Source organism: Saccopteryx bilineata, chromosome 5 (assembly GCF_036850765.1).
Source record: "Saccopteryx bilineata isolate mSacBil1 chromosome 5, mSacBil1_pri_phased_curated, whole genome shotgun sequence".
Taxonomy (NCBI): Eukaryota; Metazoa; Chordata; class Mammalia; order Chiroptera; family Emballonuridae; genus Saccopteryx; species Saccopteryx bilineata.
The window spans coordinates 138116764-138138690 of record NC_089494.1 but is presented as its reverse complement, the minus strand read 5'-3'; the positions used below and the strand labels follow the sequence as shown (position 1 = coordinate 138138690).

Sequence of the window (21927 nt, the reverse complement as noted above, 5' to 3'; positions counted from 1 at the left end):
GCCTAGCTCACAAAACTTTTTGCACCCATTCTTTTTCTCATGTGGTCAATTCCCAAATCTAGAGCCAGAAAGATTTTTCTAAAACATAAATCCCACCACCTGCAAGCTTGAAATATTATTAAACACACTCATTGCCTGTGGGATGAGAAAACAATCCTTGGCATGGTCCACATGGTCCTGCAGGGTTTGTCTCTACTGACCTTTCTCTATCTAGCCTTGCCTCACAGGAGAGTTTCTAGATCTCCAGTCACACTGGTTTATTAAATTCCTAATTCCTTCTGCTATGCCCTCACCCCTGCCCTGGTCTATCAGCAAACACCGTTTATTCTGCTTTGAAACTGTATCTTGAATTCAAACTCTCCTCACCATCCCCACTGTTAGAATCCTAATCAAAGCCACATCATCTTTCCCCTGGAGTACTGCACAGCCTACTCAGTAATATCTCACTGCTTTTACCCTTGCCCATTCAATTGATTTTTCCAATCAACAGCCAACATGATGTCACACTGCAGAAATCAAATCATGCCCTCATTGCTAAAAATCTGCCAATATCTCCCATTGCAATTAAAATAAAAGCCAAAATACTCAAGGCTGATCCCAAGGCCCTGCTTGATCTGGTTCCTGCTACCTCTCTGTCACCATCCTCTACCACAGCCCTATTCTCTAGCTACATTCCAGGCACACTGGCCTTCTTTCTGACCTTCTATATTCCTATCTCAAGACTATAAGGCCAGAGCCCTCTTCTCACACTGGCCTTCTTTCTAACCTTCTATATTCCTATCTCAAGACTATAAGGCCAGAGCCCTCTTCTCACACTGGCCTTCTTTGTAACCTTCTATATTCCTATCTCAAGACTTTCTTGCCCTTCTTTCTCTTGGGATGTTTTTCTAAGTCCGTGCATGGCTTCCCCTTCTCACTACTTTGCTCCCTGACATCTTTTCCTTTCTCATGAAAGTCACTACTTGACTCTACAATCGATATCGCACTATGACTCTATCCAGAACTTTTCAATGGCTTCCCATTACTCACAGTAAAGTCCCTTCCATAACCAGAATAGTCCCTTCCTTGGTATTTTTCCAATATCTCAAGTGCCCTCCTAACTCAGGACCCAAATTTTGAATGTGCTGTTTCTTCTATCTGGAATATTCGCATCCCCAAATCCACATTAATTATCATTTCTTATCTACAATATTTCTAGAGAGCCAAAGCAGCTCACTTATAGGTAAAATTCAGACCACCTTATGTGGTTACTTTAGGTCTCTGAGTTCGTAGCAGGCCTCCCCTGAGTTTTTTCAGGTTTAGTACATGTTCAACATTTTCATCCACACTTGACCTGTTAAATATCTGTTTATTGCCTGTTTTCTTTCAACTGGAATGTGCCATTCGTGAGAGAAGGAATTATTTTCTTTACTATTTATTTTTATTGTTCCTATAAGAGTAGAGCTTAATGGTTTCTCATTAAATAGTTAACTATCTGAAATTACCTGTTATATGTCTAATTTATATCTTTATGTCTCCACCACCTCTCCACGTGGACCCACTCTAAGGCAGTTGTCCAAGGGAAAAGGAGCTTCATCCAACATTATTTACAAATCCTAACTGATTTCAACTTCTGTATTTTCAGATATCTCCACTTTCTCTCAGGAGACTCCCGAGTCACGGTTATTTCCAGTCAGTCTTGGGCTCTAGGAGGGCTGGCACCTAGGCATCACTGAATTTTGTACATTCTTGGAAGTGTGATCTCTCGGTCAATGGGTAATTGCATATGTAAATTAATAGCTATTGCCCAATACCACCCCTCTGCCCAGCCCCCGGGGCTCATACCATTACCCTTTTGGATTTCCACCAGCAATGTGTGAGAGGCCACAGCCTCGCCCGCCATCTGTGGGTGGTTAAGCAATGGGGGTGGGAAGGTTGCCAATCAGACCGTTGAGAAACGGCCTCTGCGGAGCACGCGGAGCACCATCCCTGCCCCAATCCCTCCACCCACTCCCTGGGCTCCCGCAGATGCAGTTGACCTCGGAGCAGCGGGGCGTCCCCACTCAGCGCGCCGGCGAACACGCGGGGCGCTCCCCTCTCCACTCCTGCGCGCGGCGGGGAAGAAGCCCTTGCACAACCGGCCGAAAAGAGGAAGCACAGAAAGGGCTGAAATAAACACTTAGGAAGACAGTTTTGAAAGAAATTGGGTTCTCGGTCTTTTGTGGGACCGTCGTCTGGCCCCAAATCCCTTAGCCACTAACATATCCTGGCGACAAAGGAGGGTCAATTCCCCAGGACCGGCTCCTGAGAGAAGGGGGCGCTGGGCGCAGGTAAGGTAAGGATGAGACAGGAAGGTACAACTTCTCCCAGAATTAAAAAAACAAACAAAAACTTTTTTCTTCAAGATTTTAGTATAAAGGGGTCAAGCACGAGGAGAGGAAGCACAAACCCGATGAGCTGGCCAGAGCAGCCCCGAGTTTCCGCAGCCGTTCTCCATGTGTGTTTCTCCGTGTGTGTCTCCAACCAGGCGCCCCCTGGACCTCGCTGCGCTGCAGCGCGCCGCGCGGGGAGGGCAGGGCTGACACCACTTCCTCCGCGAGGCCGCCGACCTGAGCCGGTGCCGACCTGAGCCTGAACCCCAGCGGGCCGCGCCACCCTCCCCGCCGCTGCCCGCCGCGGACCTCGCCCTGCCCGCGCCTCCGCCGAGTCCCCACAGAGCCGTCAAGGTAAGCAGTGCCGGCCGGCCGGCCTGGGAACGCTAGGAGCTGCAGCCGGGACCCTTGGAGCTGTCACCGCACCTTATGTCAAGCCCTTGGGGTCCGGGGCCCGACCCATCGTTCCCAGGTTGACGCGCGGCCTCCACCCCCGCGTGGACCCCGCTCCCGGGGACCCCACCGCGGATGTCCGCACTTGGCCCAGCTCCGCGGGAGGTTGAGGCTGGCGCTCGCCTCCCCGCTTTCCCCGCGCTCGGTTCCATCAAATTTGACTGATTTCCTGCCCAGAAAATTGCTACAAGGTCTAACGAGGAACTGGTATGAACTGTTCTGTCCGCCGAGTCCGGCCAACTTCGAAGGGATTCCGGAGCGTTTCAAGGCACTGTACTTTAAATACAAGTCGTATGAGAATTTAAATTTCCTTCCTTTAAAACTTTCACACAACTGTTTCTTCTTTTTAAAAATAACTTTTACTCCGAATTATTGTCCTTTTCTTTTTAAAATAAGATAGAAGGAAAATGTGGACACCATACAAAAGTTTGATAATTTGGCTTCGATATTAACGTCCCGAGTGTGGTTTTATAGCATGAAGGGAATGTGTAGACGGCGTGCATTTAGCACAGGGATCCCACTAAAGACTCTGCCCAGTGTACTAAATATTTACTCTTCATACCATGTGGGAAGGCTAAGTGTGTTACTTCCTGTCAATTCACAGCAAAGCAGTTCAAAAATAACGTTTAACGAGAGAAAGAGAAAGTAACATAGGGGGAGAAGGTACATGAGTTTGTTACACCCCAGGATATTGTTTCTGGTGGTATAATGTGGTTTAAACAAAGGCAAGGGCACTAGCTATTACTAATTTTAAATGTGAGGCCTTTGAAAGGAAATTTCAGAAAGAGAGCCTTTGCCTGCTTGCATAAACCTCCAGTGGCAATTTCCCTTTGGCCTCGCTGAAATACTGGCACACGGGCAGTAATGCTAGCTGGCAAAATTAACAGAGCGTCTGCTAAGAAATCTGACATGTTTTCCAGATGGTATTTCCTGTCTGCTCAATGTGTTGTGAAAGGTCTAAGAAATTTAATGCCATCTTCAAACTTTCAGTACTTAATAATTTTCACAATGTTATAATATTTGTGTCTTTTCTGGGTATTTGAGAGACTTGAGTCCCTGCCCTGCCTGCCGTTAACTTGAACAAGGATGACCTTGATTACGTTGCTTTAACCTCTCTAGACTCGAGATAATTGACCAGTAAAGTAAGATTATTGGACTATAGTATGTCTGTCATTAAAATATCAATTAAGGAATTAATATAATTCTTTGAATTTGTTCTGTCAGGAACGCGAACAAAGTTAGAACTGCTGATCACTAAGCAAACAGAATGGAGAAAATAATGATAGATTTTGTTAGATTCTTGAAACATCAGCACTTTTGAGGTCTGTTATTTCCCTAAAAACAGTCAATTTCTGGCCTGTAAATGGCAAATTTCCATCTTGTTGAAAACTGAGTTGATGTGCCCAAGTTTGGGCAGGTCAGTATTAGATTGCAGAATTCTTCAATTGTTATTTCTCAAGAAGTATAACTTTGTAATATAGATTACTTATGTTTTGGTTACTTTAATTTTTTAAAGAAATTAAATTTAATGGGGTAACATGGATCAATAAGAGTACATAGGTTTCAGGTGAACATTTCTGTAGCATTTGAACTGTTGATTGAGTTGTGTGCACATCACCCAAAGTCGAATCCTTTTCTGTTGCCATATTTACCCACCCTGCCCTGCACCCCCATTAAAGCTTTTACACACACACACACCCCACTTCTGAGGCCAATGCTTGAATCAACCAAGCTATCCTCAATGCCAGGGACTGATGCTCGAACCAATCGAGCCACTGGCTGTGGGAGGGAAAGAAGGAGGGGAGGAGAAACAGATGGTCATTTCTCATGTGTGCCCTGACCAGGAGTCCAATCTGGGGTGTTTGCACACCAGGCTGACTCTCTATCCACTGTGGCAACCATCCAGGGCCTACTTTAAATCTTAAACACAATACTTAGTGATGTAATGCCATTAAGTTTTTTGTATTTATATATCCTAAGAATGTATACTAACTACCCACCCTTTTATTTGCCTTTTTTCACTTACAAATAAAAAGTCTGAGATAGTTTCATATTATTCTTTGAATGAGATATTTATAATATTCATTGCTATAAATGACTGTGTTTAATATGGCACTCTGAATTTCTCTATACCAGCCTTCTTTTAAAAGGCACTATATTCTCATTTACTTCTAATCCTTCTCAATCTTATTTTAATTATTTTTATACCTAACACCTTTTAGTTAATTCCACAAATCTTATTAATAAATTAGGTTTGCATTTTAAAATCTATCACACTAAAGTCAATTTATAGAACCTCATGAGTTTATAGGCAATAGGATAATCTTAGTAATCCTTACCTCAAAATAAAACAATTTTTAGTAACATAATTGATATTTTAGTGTGGAAAATATGTATATATTTTATATCAGTCCTGTCTTTCTAACTGGCAAGTGACTTAAAATTTTAAGCATTTATTATAAATTTGAGTACATGATAAATGCCAGATTTAAGGCATTGGTACCCTAGTTATATAGTAATGTTTATATGTATCAGAGTTATCATTATTACGAGAAACATGACCTTTAAAAGAAACTGCTATATATTTGGGAAAATAGCAATTAGATTTCTCTCAAGAAAAAAGAAAAGCAGCACCAAGGTATGGCATTCAATAACCTGGAAACGGTTTAGGGAGCTAGATTGTACATAAGATGTGACAAGTCAGGCCTGAGGACAGTTTCTAGGGACTAGAGGATATGACCCGCCATCACTGCATCCTTATTGCCTAGCCAAATTTCTGGTACCATAGGTAGGACTCCGAATGTGCTTGCTAAATGTACAGATACCGTGTTGGTCCCACCTCTGGGCTGAACCACTAAACTGTCGAAAGCCCAGCTGGCCTTGTTGATACCAACACCACTCCAAAGCTTCACACCTTCTCAGTACGTATTCTGAAGCTGGAATTCCTGACTCAGTTTCCAAACATTTGATGAACATCATTAAGACTCATAAGAGCTGCTTTCTTTCTTCTTTGTCAGCTCTATTTCCTCTTTATCACCAAGTGGTAATAGGAAATAATAATCGTAGCTTATATTCTGTACCAGACCCCGTGCCAACTAATTTAGATGTGTCATTCCATTAATCTTCACACTCTGGACTTGTGCTATTATTGTCCGCCTTTCATCACGGAGGAAATGAAAACACAGAGAGGTTAAGAAGATCACATGGAAAGTCAGAAGCACAAGCCAGTCTGATACCTTTGAACCAAGCCAGTCTGATACCAGCTCTCAAGTTGCTGCACCAGGGACAAGGACTTACAGTAAATAGTGAAAAATGTGGGACCTTCCTCAGCACACTCCACATGTTGCAGCCCTGCACGTGAGCAGAGGCAGGTGTTGTGCGAGCACACATCAGCTCCCCCTGGCACACTGGGGTCAGGCAAGGGAGGCTTGAAGGCAAGTAACTGAGCAAAGAACTTGTCGCCTTAGTTCTTTAGTTTAGTTGGGTTCTTCTCAGTGGAAGACAAGATAGTACAATCAGTTGTGAGGTTGTTATGTTCATCTGTGTTATTTGAAAAAAACAATCTTCTTAGGCAGCAATCATATTTTCATTTTTATCTTTGTTGTATTCTAAACCTTCTTAATAACTTGCAAGGTTGATTAAATAACAAAGCAGTGAGTATATTTTTTTCTAATTATACCAGGGATCTTCCTGATTTGATCTCCTATCACGAACTCATCAGTGAGTTGGTTGTGGGAAGGGAGGAGGCATAAATGATCGATCACATAGCAATTGTGTTTCCACAAACTAGCTGGAAGATTTATGTGCAGAGTTCTATCAGACTGAAGAGAAAATAAAAACTGCTAGTAGAACAAGTAAATACTAGACTAGATTTTATTTTTCTTTCCTTTATCATTAAGACATATTTTATACATAAAAATACAGTGTGTAATATATGAAAATTATAACAAATAATGAAGCCAACATCCAATATCTGTTTATTTACCACCCAGCTTAAGAAGTAAAATATCACCAGGATAATCTGACTTCCTCTCAATAGCATTACCCTTCTTTTCTAGACATAAGCATCACTCTGAACACTGGTGTTTTAGAAAAATATGCACATACATTTGCAAAGAAGTCAAACTGGAAATTAGAGCACATGGGCACTCGGGAAGCTGGAGTCTCTACCTACTCTAGACAGGATCATAAGTACAGTGTCCTATTATGAAATGACAAGTTATTTTTAACTTAAATCACATAAAAACAAAGTGGATTATAAGTGGTTAAAGGTAAGTACCATAGAAATATTTAGTAGTATCTTAGTCATTAATGAAGTGACCAAGATTCGTCACTGCATAACTTTTTAAGTATAATAATGAATATGGGATTTAGGAACTGCTAATTTTTCCATATTACTTAGATTTCTACTTTAAATACAGTTTGATTATTCCAAAGGTATTTACCAGGTACTATTCCAGATGCTTGGGATGTGTTGATGATGAGAAGAGACAAAGATCTTTGCAGTTTTGGAGCTTATATTCTAGTGAGGAGACACAGACAATAATCAATAACCATAATAAATAAATAAAAGAATATAAATATTAGTAAGTGGAAAGTACTATAAAGACAAAGACAAAGTTGAGCTAACTAAAGTTATCATATCATAGCAGGGGGAGTAAGGCTTGACCTTATGGCGAAAATAGGATTTGAGCAAAGGTTTCAAGGAGTTAAGAGGCTATCTTAGGGAACAGTGTTCAAAGCAGAGGGAACAGCCAGTGCCAAGGCTGCAAGGCAGGGGTATGCCTGATACATTTGAGGAACACAAAGTCCCATGTGGCTAGAACAGCGATTTTCAAACTTTTTATCTCATGGCACACAGAAACTAATTACTAAAATTCTGTAGCACACCCCAAAAATATATATTTTGCCCATTTTACACAAAAAAATAGGTATAATTTTGATTCATTTACACTGGAGAGTTATTGTTGTATTGTTTGTTGTCTTTTTTTTTTTAGTGACAGGAAGGGAGGCAGAGACAGACTCCTGCATGTGCCCTGATGGGGATCCACTTGGCAAGCCCACTACAGGGCGATGCTCTGCCCATCTGGAACCCTTGCTCTGTTGCAACCAGACACATATTTTAGCACCTGAGGTGGAGGCCGTGGAGCCATTCGCAGCAGCCTGGGCCAACTCGCTCTAATTGAGCCATGGCTGCAGGAGGGGGAGGAGGAGAGAGAGAGAGAGAGAGAGAGAGAGAGAGAGAGAGAGAGAGAGAGAAAAGTGAGAGGGAGAGGGTTAGAAAAGCGGTTGGGTGCTTCTCCTGTGTGCCCTGACCGGGAATCAAACCCGGGACTTCCACGTGCTGGACTGACACTCTACCCCTGAGCCAAAAGGCCAGGGCTGTTGACATTTTTTTAATTTGACAATCCAAGGGAAAAGAGGTCAGTGTCCCTGACTAAATAGTCAGGTATTGTATGTTTTTAAAACTCGTGTAGCACACCAGTTGAAAATTTCTGGGCTAGAGGTAAGTGAGCAGGGAGTGAAGAACAGGAGCTGTGGCTGGAGAGGTAAGAGGAGGGTGAAGAGGTGGCATCACATAGGGTCTTGTAGGCCACTTAAAAAATTTTTTTTAATTAAGTGAGAGCAGGAGAAGCAGAGAGACAGATTCTCACATGCGCCCCAACCAGGATCCCCTATGGGACAATGCTCTACCCATCTAGGGAGTTGCTCCATTGCTGGACAACCAAGCTATTTTTAGTACCTGAGGTGGAGACCATGAGCCATCCTCATTTCCCAGTGCCAACTCACTGGAGCCAATCAAGCCATGACTGTGGGAAAGGGGGAGAGGGGGAGAGGAGGAGACGGGTGGAGAAGCAGATGGGTGCTTCTTCTGTGTGCCCTGACTAGAATTCAAACTTAGGACATCCATATGCCTAACCAATACTCTACCGCTGAACCAGCTGGCCAGGGCCGGCCACTTAAATATCTGTAGCTTTCACTCTGAGTGAAACTGAGGGGCCATTGTGGGGTTCTGAGGAGAGGAAGAAGCGTGATCTAGAGGCTCACTCTGACTGCTTGAGAATAAACAGGAAGGAGCAAGGCTGAGAGCAAGGAGCTCACCAGGAAGCTTTGGAAGTCGGCGTGTATCTTGAAGGAGAACCAACACAGCTTCCAGACAGAGTGGGTGTGAGTGTGAGGGACTGAAAAGTGAAAGCTTTTGGCCTAAATATCTGGAATGAGGGCATTGTCACCAAGGTGGGAAGCTTGGAGGGGCGCCGATAAGAAGTTTACTTTTGAATATAGATATGAAGTATCCATTGGTAATAACTATTTGCTTATACCAGGGGTCCCCAAACTACAGCCCACGGGCCACATGCGGCCCCCTGAGGCCATTTATCCGGCCCCCGCTGCACTTCCGGAAGGGGCACCTCTTTCATTGATGGTCAGTGAGAGGAGCATAGTTCTCATTGAAATACTGGTCAGTTTGTTGATTTAAATTTACTTGTTCTTTATTTTAAATATTGAATTTGTTCCTGTTTTGTTTTTTTACTTTAAAATAAGATATGTGCAGTGTGCATAGGGATTTGTTCATAGTTTTTTTTATAGTCTGGCCCTCCAACAGTCTGAGGGACAGTGAACTCGCCCCCTGTGTAAAAAGTTTGGGGACCCCTGGCTTATACTATAAGGTGGTCAAGCCAAGTAACAATTTGAGAAGATGCTGTTGTTACTCTCATTTTTACAAAATTATAACCACAGAACCAGCTTAAACTATCCTCTCTCTAACTAGATTCAGAACCAAAGTTTAAACCTTGGATATAAGTAACACTTGTGAACACCACTCATGAGTCACACTTGTGTACCCTTAACTGCTCCCGCCCCCATAGAACCAAAGGACTGACGTGACCAGAACTTGAACCCTGGAAGCCTTTCAGAAGCGAAGGGTATGTTGTCCAGGATAGTCTGGTGCTGATACCTCTTCAGTCTTGCCCCTGGATGGGGGAGACAGATGTGAGGTTAGCCTCCCATCTTCTTGCCTGATAATTCACAAGTAAAAGCTTTGTTTTCTTAAAAGCCAATGTCATGGTATTGGGTTCTATGTATGTCAGGCACTGAGCCCTTCCTGGATAACAAAATTAGAAATGACTGTTTAGAGTTTAAGAAATTCACCTAAGATCACACAGTTTAAGACATAGGACATAAAGCCAACTTTTGGGAAGCTCTATAGTCAGCTAAACTGTAATAGTCCACCTCTGTGAGACTCAAGAAAATAAAAATTATTTTTAATCCATGGAAAAACAAGAAATGACTAGGAAGAAGTCCCATATTCTTACATAAATTTATAACCAGTAGCATGGACATTATGCAAGTCAAGTTTTCTATGATTATGAGTTTAAAAATAAGGTTCTAAGGGATGGCGGGAAAAGACATTTTCCACAAAGGAGCTTTTTGTGTCTAGAGTTTAAGATATTTATATTTTCAAAACCTAAGACCAGATTTGGAAGATAGGGGAGCTTCCTCACTGCATAGCTGGATTTCAAATGAATGCAAGTGTCAGAGCAGGGCAAAAGGTTCACAAGTAGCTGCTAAGAATGTTAGATGACATTATGATATTTGGAAACATGAAAGTGGTTATTAGAAAGTAGTTACTGCCTGACCAGGCTGTGGCGCAGTGGATAGAGTGTCAGACTGGGATACCGAGGACCCAGGTTCGAGACCCTGAGGTCACCAGCTTGAGCGTGGGTTCATCTGGTTTGAGCAAAGCTCACCAGCTTGGACCCAAGGTCGCTGGCTCGAGCAAAGGGTTACTCAGTCTACTGAAGACCTATGGTCAAGGCATATATGAGAAAGCAATCAATGAACAACGAAAAACTGATGATTGATGCTTCTCATCTCTCTCTGTTCCTGTCTGTCTGTTCCTATCTATCCATCTCTCTGTCTCTGTTAAAAAAAAAAAAGTAGTTACTGAGATCAAAATATCATAACTGATACTTTATTTGTTTTAGTTACAGTAGTTTTCAATGCAATGTAATTATGAAATAGTTGTGTTTAATAGAATGCTTTTTAAGTCATTGATTATCATTTAATAGTCTATGTTTTTCACAGGGCAAAAGTCCACTTTTCAATTAAGGATATTAGGATTTCATCACATAAAGAAAGAAAAAATTAGTTATATAGCAGAAAAAAATACCACAAATCTTTTTCAAGTGATTTGCAGTGTATTAAGTTTCTAACTAAGGAAGTTTATCTAAGGTCACTATATTTACAGCATTAACGAACTTTCACCTGTGCTGATAATATCCAATTCATAACTGACAGTTCAAGGAACCTATTAGGTGTGGGATTTAGTATTGGTTGGTTTGTTCTGCCCTTTTTTTTAGGATAATAAATTCATTTCTGATTAAATTTCATAAATGGTGTGGCTTAGCCAACAAAGACAATTTCTTAAGTTTACTAATGCTGTGTCATTTTATTTCCCCCTATTGTTAGCAACAAACAGAAAGGAAGTTGCGTGAGCCGTGAATGTGGGTAAACACGGTGAAATGCAGTCAACAGATGGCTCATAAGAGTGCTAACTTTTGTTTTCTTATGAACTTTTTAAAATTTTACTTTTCAATCACAGATGACATATAATAGTGTATTAGTTTCAGGTGTACAGCATGCTGATTAAGCACTTATAGACATCATGAACAGGGCAACTGAAACGCCCAGGTAGCTCACCATGCCAGCTGTCCAGGCCGAGAAGCATGCCTGCCGCCGGGGAGGCTGACCGGGGGTGCAGGCAAGTAAGTGTGTTCTACACTGTGGTTGAGTGAAACTCTGCTCAATATAATGTAATTGGAACCTTTTTTTTTCTTTTGCTCGACATGTATCTATTAAGGGCCAACCATGTGCCAGCACACAGCTCCTAACCTCAAGAAGTTTCTAGGCTAGTGGGAGAGAGGAGCCTGTGAACACACGACACGGTGGCACGTGCAGGGACAGGCACAGTAGTAGTACCATGGAGAGAGTGGCTATAGGGAAGGCATCGTGTGGGCATGTACAGGAGGAGCTCTGAAAGATAAAGGACTTGTCAGGTGGCCTGGTGGAAGGCCACCCTAGGTGCCACGTGTGTGAAATAGTTCAGCAGTACTGGAGCACAAAGTACAGTGGGAAAGAAAATGGGGAGATTCTGATTTAACACTTGGTTAGTAATATTCAGATTCCATTCATATAGTACAGTCACCACAATCTAGCATCTCTGAGTCAAATGCTTAGGCATTGTAATAACAGAACTGTAGCACCCTAGCCCAGCACTCTCCAATAGGAATGTAATGCACACCACAATGACAACTTTAAATTTTCAAGACGCCACATTAGAAACATTGAAAAGAAAAAAGTGACATTAATTTTAGTAATAAACCTTATTTGATATATATCCAAAATTATTATTTTATTAATATTAATTATAGTAAATTATATTCCATTTACATAATATTAAAATTGTTGATGACAATGACCTCTTTTATTTATTTTTTGGACTAAGTTTTCCAAATGCAATGTGTTTCATACTCCCAGCGCATCTCAGTTTGGACTAGCCACAGTTCAAGGACTCGGTAGCCACACATAGCTAAGTGGACAGTGCAACTCTTCATAATTGCACAAATATTGTGTTCCAACTGTGTGTTGACTATTCAGCTGCATGGAAGATATTTGATGAATTATGAAGTAAGCTGAAGGAGACAGCATTTTCTATTAGTATGGGACCTGTTGCTGGAACCCGATTTTAATTCATATTTAAACCTACATCCAGAATACTTTATTAACCCTCTAGCAACAAAAACAAACAACCTCAGCCCTGGCTGGTTGGCTCAGTGGTAGAGCGTCGGCCTGGCGTGCAGGAATCCCAGGTTCGATTCCTGGCCAGGGCGCACAGGATAGGCGCCCATCTGCTTCTTCACCCCTCCCCCTCTCCTTTCTCTCTGTCTCTCTCTTCCCCTCCCGCAGCCAGGGCTCCATTGGAGCAAGGTTGACCGGGGCACTGAGGATGGCTCCATGGCCTCTGCCTTAGGCACTAGAATGGCTCTGGTTGCAGCAGAGCAATGCCCCGGATGGGCAGAGCATCGCCCCTGGTGGGCATGCTGGGTGGATCCCGGTCAGGCGCATGCGGGAGTCTGACTGCCTCCCTGTTTCCAGCTTCAGAAAAATACAAAAAACAAACAAACAAAACAAAAAAACAGCCTCAAGTGGTCATTGCTCACTTTCTTTTAAATTCTTTCTCCCCTTGCCCTAATTGTTGGATTCTACCGAATAATAAGAAAGACTGAAAAATAAGGGAAATGAAAGGTGGAGCTATATGTCATAAACCCACATCCGGCAAAATGTAATCGGTTGCCCTAGGCAACAGTGGTTGCCAAGTTTTTTTCTGTTTTTTTTTTTTTCTGGTTCCACCTGCTAGTTCAGAAAAATAGCACACCCTCTCCACCAGTAACTCTTTGCAGTGGTTCTCTTCTCCAGAAACACACCTCCCTTTCAGGGAAGGGGCTAGAAATAAGGGTTAGAATATGGAGTTGAAGGTGCCATGCATATGAGCAGTCTCAGGGACATTCTAATGCCCTGAGACTTTTACTCTCTTGTTCAGAGTGGTTAAGAATCTCTATCCTAGAAATACTACTTACAGATGTCCTTCCCCCTGGCTACATCTGTAAAAAAAAAAAAAGTGCCTGCTACAAAAAAAGAGGCAATCTAACTCACTGTCCATGTACACAGAAGTGCAACAGACATTCCTAGTGACAATTAAGTGAAACAAAACACATAAGCTTCTAGAAGGTGAAGTTCACTCTGGGTCTGGTGATTGGATTCTTTGGCATTCTTGAGGTTTTGTTGTTTGTTATGTTTTGTATTGGTGTCTGTGAGTTTTAAGTTAAGGATTAATTTCTATGCCAGGCTAATAAATAACCTTCCTATGGCTCTAAACCAGTTTGGTGGAGTCAGTTATTTGCAAGAAGCAATCATAAATTTACACAAAATCCATTTAGATTGCCCCTGGATTACAGCAGTATAGTACTTGCTGCTATAGTTTCTTTTTATTTTTATCATAGTGCCTGGTTCACTGCTACATACATTTGCATGAATGATTCAGTGAGTATATTTTGATTATGCATTTTTTGGAGGCAAGGAGGAAGTGTTCTAGGTTTAAAAAAAACTCTACTCTCAAAAAAAACCAAAAAAAACTGCTCTCAATAGCATCCATTAAAAAATAATGACTCACACTACACAACAAACTCCCAATGCATCATAGACCTAAATGTAGAAGCTAAAATTATAAAACTGTTAAAAGAAAGGATAGGAGTAATCTTTATGACCTTGGATGAAGCAGTGGTTTCTTAGATATAATACCAAAAGCACAATAAAAATAAATAAATTGGACTACATCTAACTTTAAAACTTGTGCTGCAAACAGTGTCCTCAAGAAAGTGTAAAGACTGAAAACAGTACACAGAATGGGAAAAAGTATTTAATTTAGAAAGCATATATCTGGTAAGGGACTTGTATCCAGAATATTGAAAGAGCTGTCTGGTAGCAACAACATAATAATACTGTATTTTAAAGATATAATATATAATTAGCCTGACCAGGTGGATCATCGGACTGGGACGCAGAGGACCCAGGTTCAAAAGCCCAAGGTCGCTGGCTTGAGCAAGGGGTCACTCGCTCTGCTGTTGCCTCCCCCTGCCCCAGTCAAGGCACATATGAGAAAGCAATCAATGAACAACTAAGGTGCCACAACAAAAAAATGATGCTTCTCATCTCTCTCCCTTCCTGTCAGTCCCTCTCTCTGTCTCTCTCTGTCTCTGTCACAAATAATAATAATAATATATAATTATATATAAGATATATAATCCCTTTTACAACTGGGGAAAGGATCTGAGTAGATATCTCTCTGAAGAAGATATAGAAATGACCAATAAGCACATCAAAAGACACTCAACATCATTAGACATAAGACAAATGCTAATCAAAACCACAGCAAGAACTTTACACTCCCTAGAATGGCTATCATCAAAAAGACAGACATAGATATGCTTGAGGCTGTGGAGAAATTTGAACCTTCACATACTATTGGTAGAATATAAAATAATTCTATTGCTTTGAAAAAAAGTCTTGCTGTATAGCCCAGCAGTTCCACTCCTAGGAATCCCAAGAGAAATGAAAACATACCCATGCAAAGTCTTGTATAAAAGTATTTGTAACAGCACAATTCATACATGCTGGAAAGTGGAAGCAACCCCAATGTCCATCAGCTGATGAATGAATAACCAAAATGTAATGTTTCAATACAATGAAATATTCAGCAATAAAAAGAAATGACATGCTCACACATATTACAGGTGGATGGACTTTGAAAACATTATGCTAAGTGAAAGAAGCCAGCTCCGAAAGACCACATATTATAGATTCCATTTATATGAACTATCCAGAATAGGCAAATCTATATAAAAAGAAAAGTAGAGTATAATTTCTTGGTCCTGGGAGGTGTGGGGTGAATGGCAAGTGACTGGTAAAGGGTGTAGGGTTTCTTTTAGGGAAGAAGAAAATGTTCTACAGTTAGATTATGGTGATGTTTGCACAACCCTGTGAATGAATTTACCAAAAACCATTGAATGCTTTTAATGGGTGAGTTATATGGTATGTGAGTCATATCTTATAAAGCTGTGTTTTTAAAAATGGAGCACAGGGCCTGTGCAGTTATTGCTTCCAGAAAGTAAAAGAATAATTAGCTGATGGTAAGAAGAACTCCCCCTAGAAAGTTAGTGAGCATAATAACAAAAAAGAAACAAATAGATTACCAATTTTACAAATAATATAGTCATCATAAAATTTGCCAATCAGGAACAACACGTGAAGGATATTTTAGTTTACATTTTCTTTTCACTGAGAATTTTTAAAGTCTATTCAAGAAAGACAAGAGTTGTTGTAATGCACTTGCACTTAAAATTGTCCTCCATTTAAAACTGATCCCCAGCAATGTTTTGGAACTAACATCACAATTGAATGGGGTGGAGAAGAGAAGAGTCTCTTTTCCTTTTTTCATAAGCAGCCCTCACAGTAGAATTTAATAAAAAGGCAATTTATGGAATGGGAGAAAATACTTGCAAATCATATACCATTTAAAGAATTAATATCTATAATATATAAAGAACTTATCCAACTCAATAACAAAAAAAATTCAGTTAAAAAATGCACAGAGGATCTGAATAGAGATTTTTCCAAATTAGACATCCAAATGGCTAACAGGTACGGGAAAAGGTGCCCTACGCCACTAAGCATGAGGGAAGTGCAAATTAAAACCATGATGAGATCTTGCTTCACATGTATTAAAAAGCTGTCATCAAGACAAGAGCAAACAAGTGTTGACAGGTAGTAGAGAAAAAGAAATCCTTGTGCATTGTTGGTCACAATGTAAATTAGTTCAGCCACTCTGGAAAACAGTATGGAGGTTCCTCAAATTTTAAAAATAAAGCTACCAAATGATCCAGCAATTCCAATTCTGGGTATACATTCAAAGGAGATGAAAAGATCGCAAAGAGATACCTGTGCTCCCATTTTCATTGCAGCATTATTCACAGTAGCCAGGATGTGAAAACAACCTGAATGTCTGTCAGCAGATGAATGGATAAAGATGTGACTTTTCACAAAGTCAGTGCCAAAAGCAAAGAAGGAAGCCTCTGCCCCTCCCTAAGCCGAAGCCAAGGCAAAGGCTTTGAAGACAAAGAAGGCAGTGCTGAAAGGCATCCACAGCCACAATAAAGAAAAAGAAAATCCGACCCTGGCCATTTAGCTCAGTTAGAGCATTGGCCCAAAACACCAAAGTTGTGGGTTTGATTCCTAGTCAGGGCCCATATGGGAAGTGACTGTATGAACACACAGCTAAGTGAAACAGATAAATGCTTCTCTCTCTATGCCTCTCCCCCTCTCCCTTCCACCTTCCATCCCTCCCTTTCCCTTCCTCTCTCTGTCTTTCTCAAATCAATCAATTAAAAAAAAAAAAGATCTGCAGTTATCCACCTTCCTACGGCTGAAAACACTGCAACATTGAAGGCAGCCTAAATGTCTTCGGAAGAGCACCCTGAGGAGAAACAAGCTTGACCTCTAGTTCCCCCTGCCACCCAGTCAGCCATGAAGAAGATAGAAGACAATAAATGCAGCTGTGCTCATTGTGGATGTCAAAGCCAACAAACACCAGATCAAACAGGCTGTGATGAAGCTCTGTGACATTGATGTGATCAAGGTCAACACACTAACCAGGCCTGATGGAGAGAAGGAGGTATATGTTTGACTGGCTCTGGACTGTGTTGCTTTGGATGTTGCCAACAAAATTGGAATCATCTATACTGAGTCCAGCTGGCTAATTCTAAATAGAAAAATTACACTGTAAAAAAAATGATGCAATGTATATACACAGTGAAATATTACACAATTACAAGAAAGAAAGAAATCTTCCCATTTGTGACAACATGGATGGACCTTGAGGACATCATGCTAAGTGAGATAAGTCAGAGGAAGACAAATAATGTATGATGTAACATATTTAGAATCTAAAACACACACACACAAACCGAACTCATGAAAACAGAGAGTAGAGTGGTGGTTACCAGGGGCTGGAGGGTGGGGGAGTAGAAAGATGTTACTTAAGGGCACAAACTTGCAACTAGTAGATAAATAACTCCTGAGCTCTAGCACACAGCATAGTGACTCTAGCCAGCAATGCCTGATTATAAACTTCAAAGTTGCTGAGAGACATCCTTATTGTCTTCACCACAAAAAAAGAAATGATAATTATGTAACACCATAGAGATGTTAGCTAGCACTACAATTGCAGCATATAAATGTAACAAATCAATGCATTGTACACCTTCATTATACACAATGTTAGATGTCAATTATCTCAATTTAAAATATGTATATTATGTTACAGTCAGGAATAACACAGCTAAGAGAAATGCCCAACCATACATTCAGGACTATCCTGGCAAAGCCTCACTGCTGCCAACTCCCACTATTCACTCTAAGATGATAGGGACAGGACAACTTCCCCCAGAAGATTCTGCTTCTCTGCATGTGGCTTTCACATCACGTTGCCATAGGTCTCACATCAGTATGTCTGCTTTGCTGCATTACAGGTAGAACCCTAACTGCAAGAAATGTGGGCAACATCATTTCTGGATTTTCAGCTCAGTATTATGGGAACACATTATAAAAGGCACTTGGAGAGAGTGTTCAAAAGGCCAGCTACTAGTACCTGCCACAAATTTATAATGAAGGAAATGGAGGGAGGGAAGGAAGAAAAACTTTTTTTTCTAGTGTGCTTTATTTTTTTAATTGATTTTAATTTATTGTGTTTACATAGACTCTGATGTACCCCTGAATACATCCCCCCTCCCCCGTGTTCCCCTCAACATCCCTCTTGTCACCTTACTCCCAACGCCCTCCCCCCTTCCCTCCAGGATTTGCTTTTCTGCTCTCGATAATGCTGTGTTATGTGTACATAATTTCACGAATACCTCCCTTTTCAGATCCCATCCTCTCATCCCCTTTCCCTCTGTTCTCTTTCCTTCTGGTCCCTTTGATTCCACCTCTGTCTCTATTCCATTCCTCAGTTCACATTGTTCATTGGATTCCTCAAATGAATGAGGTCATATGATATTTTTCTTTCTCTGCCTGGCTTATTTCATTTAACATAATAGTTTCCAGGTCCATTCATGTTGTCGCAAAAGGTAAGATTTTCTTCTTTTTCATGGCCACGTAGTATTCCATTGTGTATATGTACCACTGTTTTTTAATCCACTCATCCACTGATGGACACTGGGGTTGTTTCCACATCTTTGCTATTGTGAACAATGCTGCCATAAAATTGACATCTATACATTTTTTCTTTTGAATCAATGATGTTGTGTTACTGGGATATATTCCTAAGAGTAGGATGGCTTAATAAAAAGACAGTTCCATTTTTAATTTTTTGAGGAATCTCCATACTGTTTTCCACAGAGGCTGCACCAGTCTGCATTCCCACCAGCCATGCAAAAGGGTTCCCTTTTCTCCACATCCTCGTCAGCACTTATTATGTGTTGTTTTCTTAATAAGCGCCATTCTGACTGGTGTGAGGTGATATCTCATTGTAGTTTTAATTTGCATTTCTCTAATGATTAGTGATGTTGAACATTTTTTTATCTGCCTATTGGCCATCTGTGTGTCCTCTTTGGAGAAGTGTCTAGTCATTTCTTTTGTCCATTTTTTTATTGGATTGTTTATCTTCCTGGTGTTGAGTTTTACAAGTTCTTTATAAATTTTGGTTATTAACCCCTTATCAAACATATTGTCGAATATGTTCTCCCATTGTGTGGTTTGTCTTATTATTTTGTTTATATTGTCTTTAATTGTGCAAAAGCTTTTTAGTTTAGTCCCATTTGTTTATCCTGTCCTTTATTTCACTTGCCCGTGGAGTTAACTCAGCAAATATATAGCTGAGAGAGATATTGGAAAGCTTACTGCCTATGTTTTCTTCTAAGATGCTTATGGTTTTATGGCTTACATTTAAGTCTTTTATCCATTTTGAGTTTATTTTTATGAATGGTAAGTTGGTGGTCTAGTTTCATTTTTTTTGTAGGTAGCTGTCCAATTTTCCCAACACCATTTGTTAAAGAGACTGTCTTTACTCTATTGTATGCTCTTACCTCCTTTGTCAAATATCAATTGTTCATAAAGGTACAGGTTTATTTCTGGGTTCTCTGTTCCTATCCATTGATCTATATGCCTGTTCTTATTCCACTACCAAGCTGTTTTGAGTACAATGGCCTTGCAGTATAACTTCATGTACAGAAGTGTGATACCACCCACTTTATTCTTCTTTTTCAAGATTATTGAGGCTATTCATGTTCTTTTTTGATTTCATATGAATTTTGGGAATATTTGTTCTATATCTTTGAAGTATGTCCTTGGTATTTCTATAGGAATTGCATTGAATTTATAAATTGCTTTGGGTAATATTGACATTTTAATGATGTTTATTTTTCCAGCCATGAACATGGTATATGCTTCCACTTGTTTGTATCTTCCTTGATTTCTTTAATCAATGTATTATAATTTTCTGAGCACAAGTCTTTAATCTCCTTGGTTAAATTTACTCCTAGGTATTTTATTTCTTTTGTTGTAATAGTGAAGGGGATTGTTTTCTTAATTTCACATTCAGACAGATCATTGTTGGTATATAAAAATGCCTCTGATTTCTGAGTATTAATTTTATATCCTGACACCGTGCTGAATTCATTTATCAGATTCAGTAGTTTTTTTTACTGCAACTTTAGGGTTTTCTAGGTACAGTATCATGTCATCAGAAAATAATGATAGTTTTACTTCTTCTTTTCCAATTTGGATTCCTTTTATTTCTTCTTCTTTTCTGATTGCTGTGGCTAGGACTTTCAGAACTATGTTGAATAAGAGTGGTGAAAGGGGGCACCTCTGCCTTGTTCCTGATCTTAATGGGATTGCTTTTAACTTTTGCCCATTGAGTATGATATTGGCTGTGGGTTTCTCATAGATGGCCTTTATCATGTTGAGGTATGTTCCCTATATTCCCACTTTGCTGAGAGTTTTGATCATAAATGGGTGCTGGATTTTATCAAATGCTTTTTCTGAATATATTGATATTATCATGTGATTTTTATCCTTCCTTTTGTTTATGTGATGAATCACATTGATTGATTTGCAAATATTGTACCAGCCTTGCCTCCCCAAAATAAATCCCACTTGATCATGGTGTATGATTTTTTTCATGTATTGCTGGATCCGGTTTGCTAATATTTTGTTGAGAATTTTAGCATCTATATTCTTTAGGGATATTGGCCTATATTTTGCTTTCTTTGTATTGTCTTGGCCTGGTTTTGGAATGAGAATTATGCTCATCTCATAAAAGGAGCTTGGAAGTTTTCCCTCCTCTTGAATTTTTTGAAATAGCTTGAGAAGGATAGGAGTTAGTTCTTTGAATATTTGGAGAATTCTCCTGTGAAGGCATCTGGCCCAGGGCTTTTGTTTGTTGGGAGTTTTTTGTTTTGTTTTACAGAGACAGCAAGGGTCAGAGAGATGGATAGATAGGGACAGACAGACAGGAACGGAGAGAGATGAGAAGCATTAATCATTAGTTTTTTGTTGCCACACCTTAGTTGTTCATTGATAGCTTTCTTATATGTGCCTTGACCTCGGACCTTCAGCAGACCAAGTAACCCCTTGCTCAAGCCGGCAACCTTGGGTCCACGCTGGTGAGCCTTTGCTCAAACCCAATGAGCTACCGCTCAAGCTGGCTACCTCAGGGTCTCGAACCTGGGTCCTCTGCATCCCAGTCTGACGCTCTATCCACTGCACCACCGCCTGGTTAGGAGTTGGGAATTTTTTTCATAACTGTTTCAATCTCATTTGTTGTAATCAGTCTGTTTAGAAAAGTTTTTTGATTTTTCAAGATTGAATTTTGAAAGATTATATGTTTCAAGGAATTTGTCCATTTCACCTACGTTGTCTAATTTTTTGGCGTATAGTTCTTCATAGTATTTTCTTAGAATCCTTTGTATTTCTGCTGTGTCATTTGTTACTTCTCCACTCTCATTTCCAATTTTATTTATTTGAGTCCTCTCTCTTTTTTCCTGGTGAGTCTGGTTAAAGGTTCATCAATCTTGTTTACCTTTTCAAAGAACCAGCTCCTGGTTTCATTGATCCTCTGTATTGTTTCTTTAGCCTCTACGTCATTTATTTTCTCTCTGATCTTTATTATTTCCTTCCTTCTACTTCCTCTGGGCTTTACTTGCTCTTCTTTTTCCAGTTCTTTTAGAGGCAGGGTTAAATAGTTTATTTGATCTTTTTCTTGCTTCTTAAAGTATGCTTATAGTGCTATGAACTTCCCTCTCAGGACTGCTTTTGCTGAGTTGTTGTATGTTTAATTGCATTTGTTTCAAGGAAATTTTTTTTTCCTTGATCTCATTGTTAACCCATTTGTTATTTAATAACATGCTATTTAGTTTCCAAGTGTTTGAATGTTTTTCAGTTTTTCTATTGTAGTTGATTTCTAGTTTCATGCTATTATGATCTGAGAAAATCCTTGATGTGATTTCAATCT

General features: G+C 40.2%; 1 protein-coding gene and 1 pseudogene across 2 annotated transcripts in view; both read left to right on the top strand.

Moving 5' to 3' along the window:
- Nucleotides 1–2001: 2001 nt before the first annotated feature.
- APBB1IP (amyloid beta precursor protein binding family B member 1 interacting protein) overlaps nucleotides 2002–21927 on the top strand; it is a 122061-nt gene continuing 102135 nt past the window's right edge. The window contains exons 1-2 of one of the 2 annotated variants that reach the window (XM_066280611.1): nucleotides 2002–2309; nucleotides 2507–2705. The gene's annotated coding sequence lies outside the window, so the exon portion shown is untranslated. Of the gene's footprint in view, nucleotides 2315–2506; nucleotides 2706–21927 lie in introns of both variants that reach the window. The other variant, XM_066280610.1, reaches the window with a different exon arrangement.
- LOC136306554 (large ribosomal subunit protein uL23 pseudogene) lies at nucleotides 11531–17202 on the top strand (annotated as a pseudogene).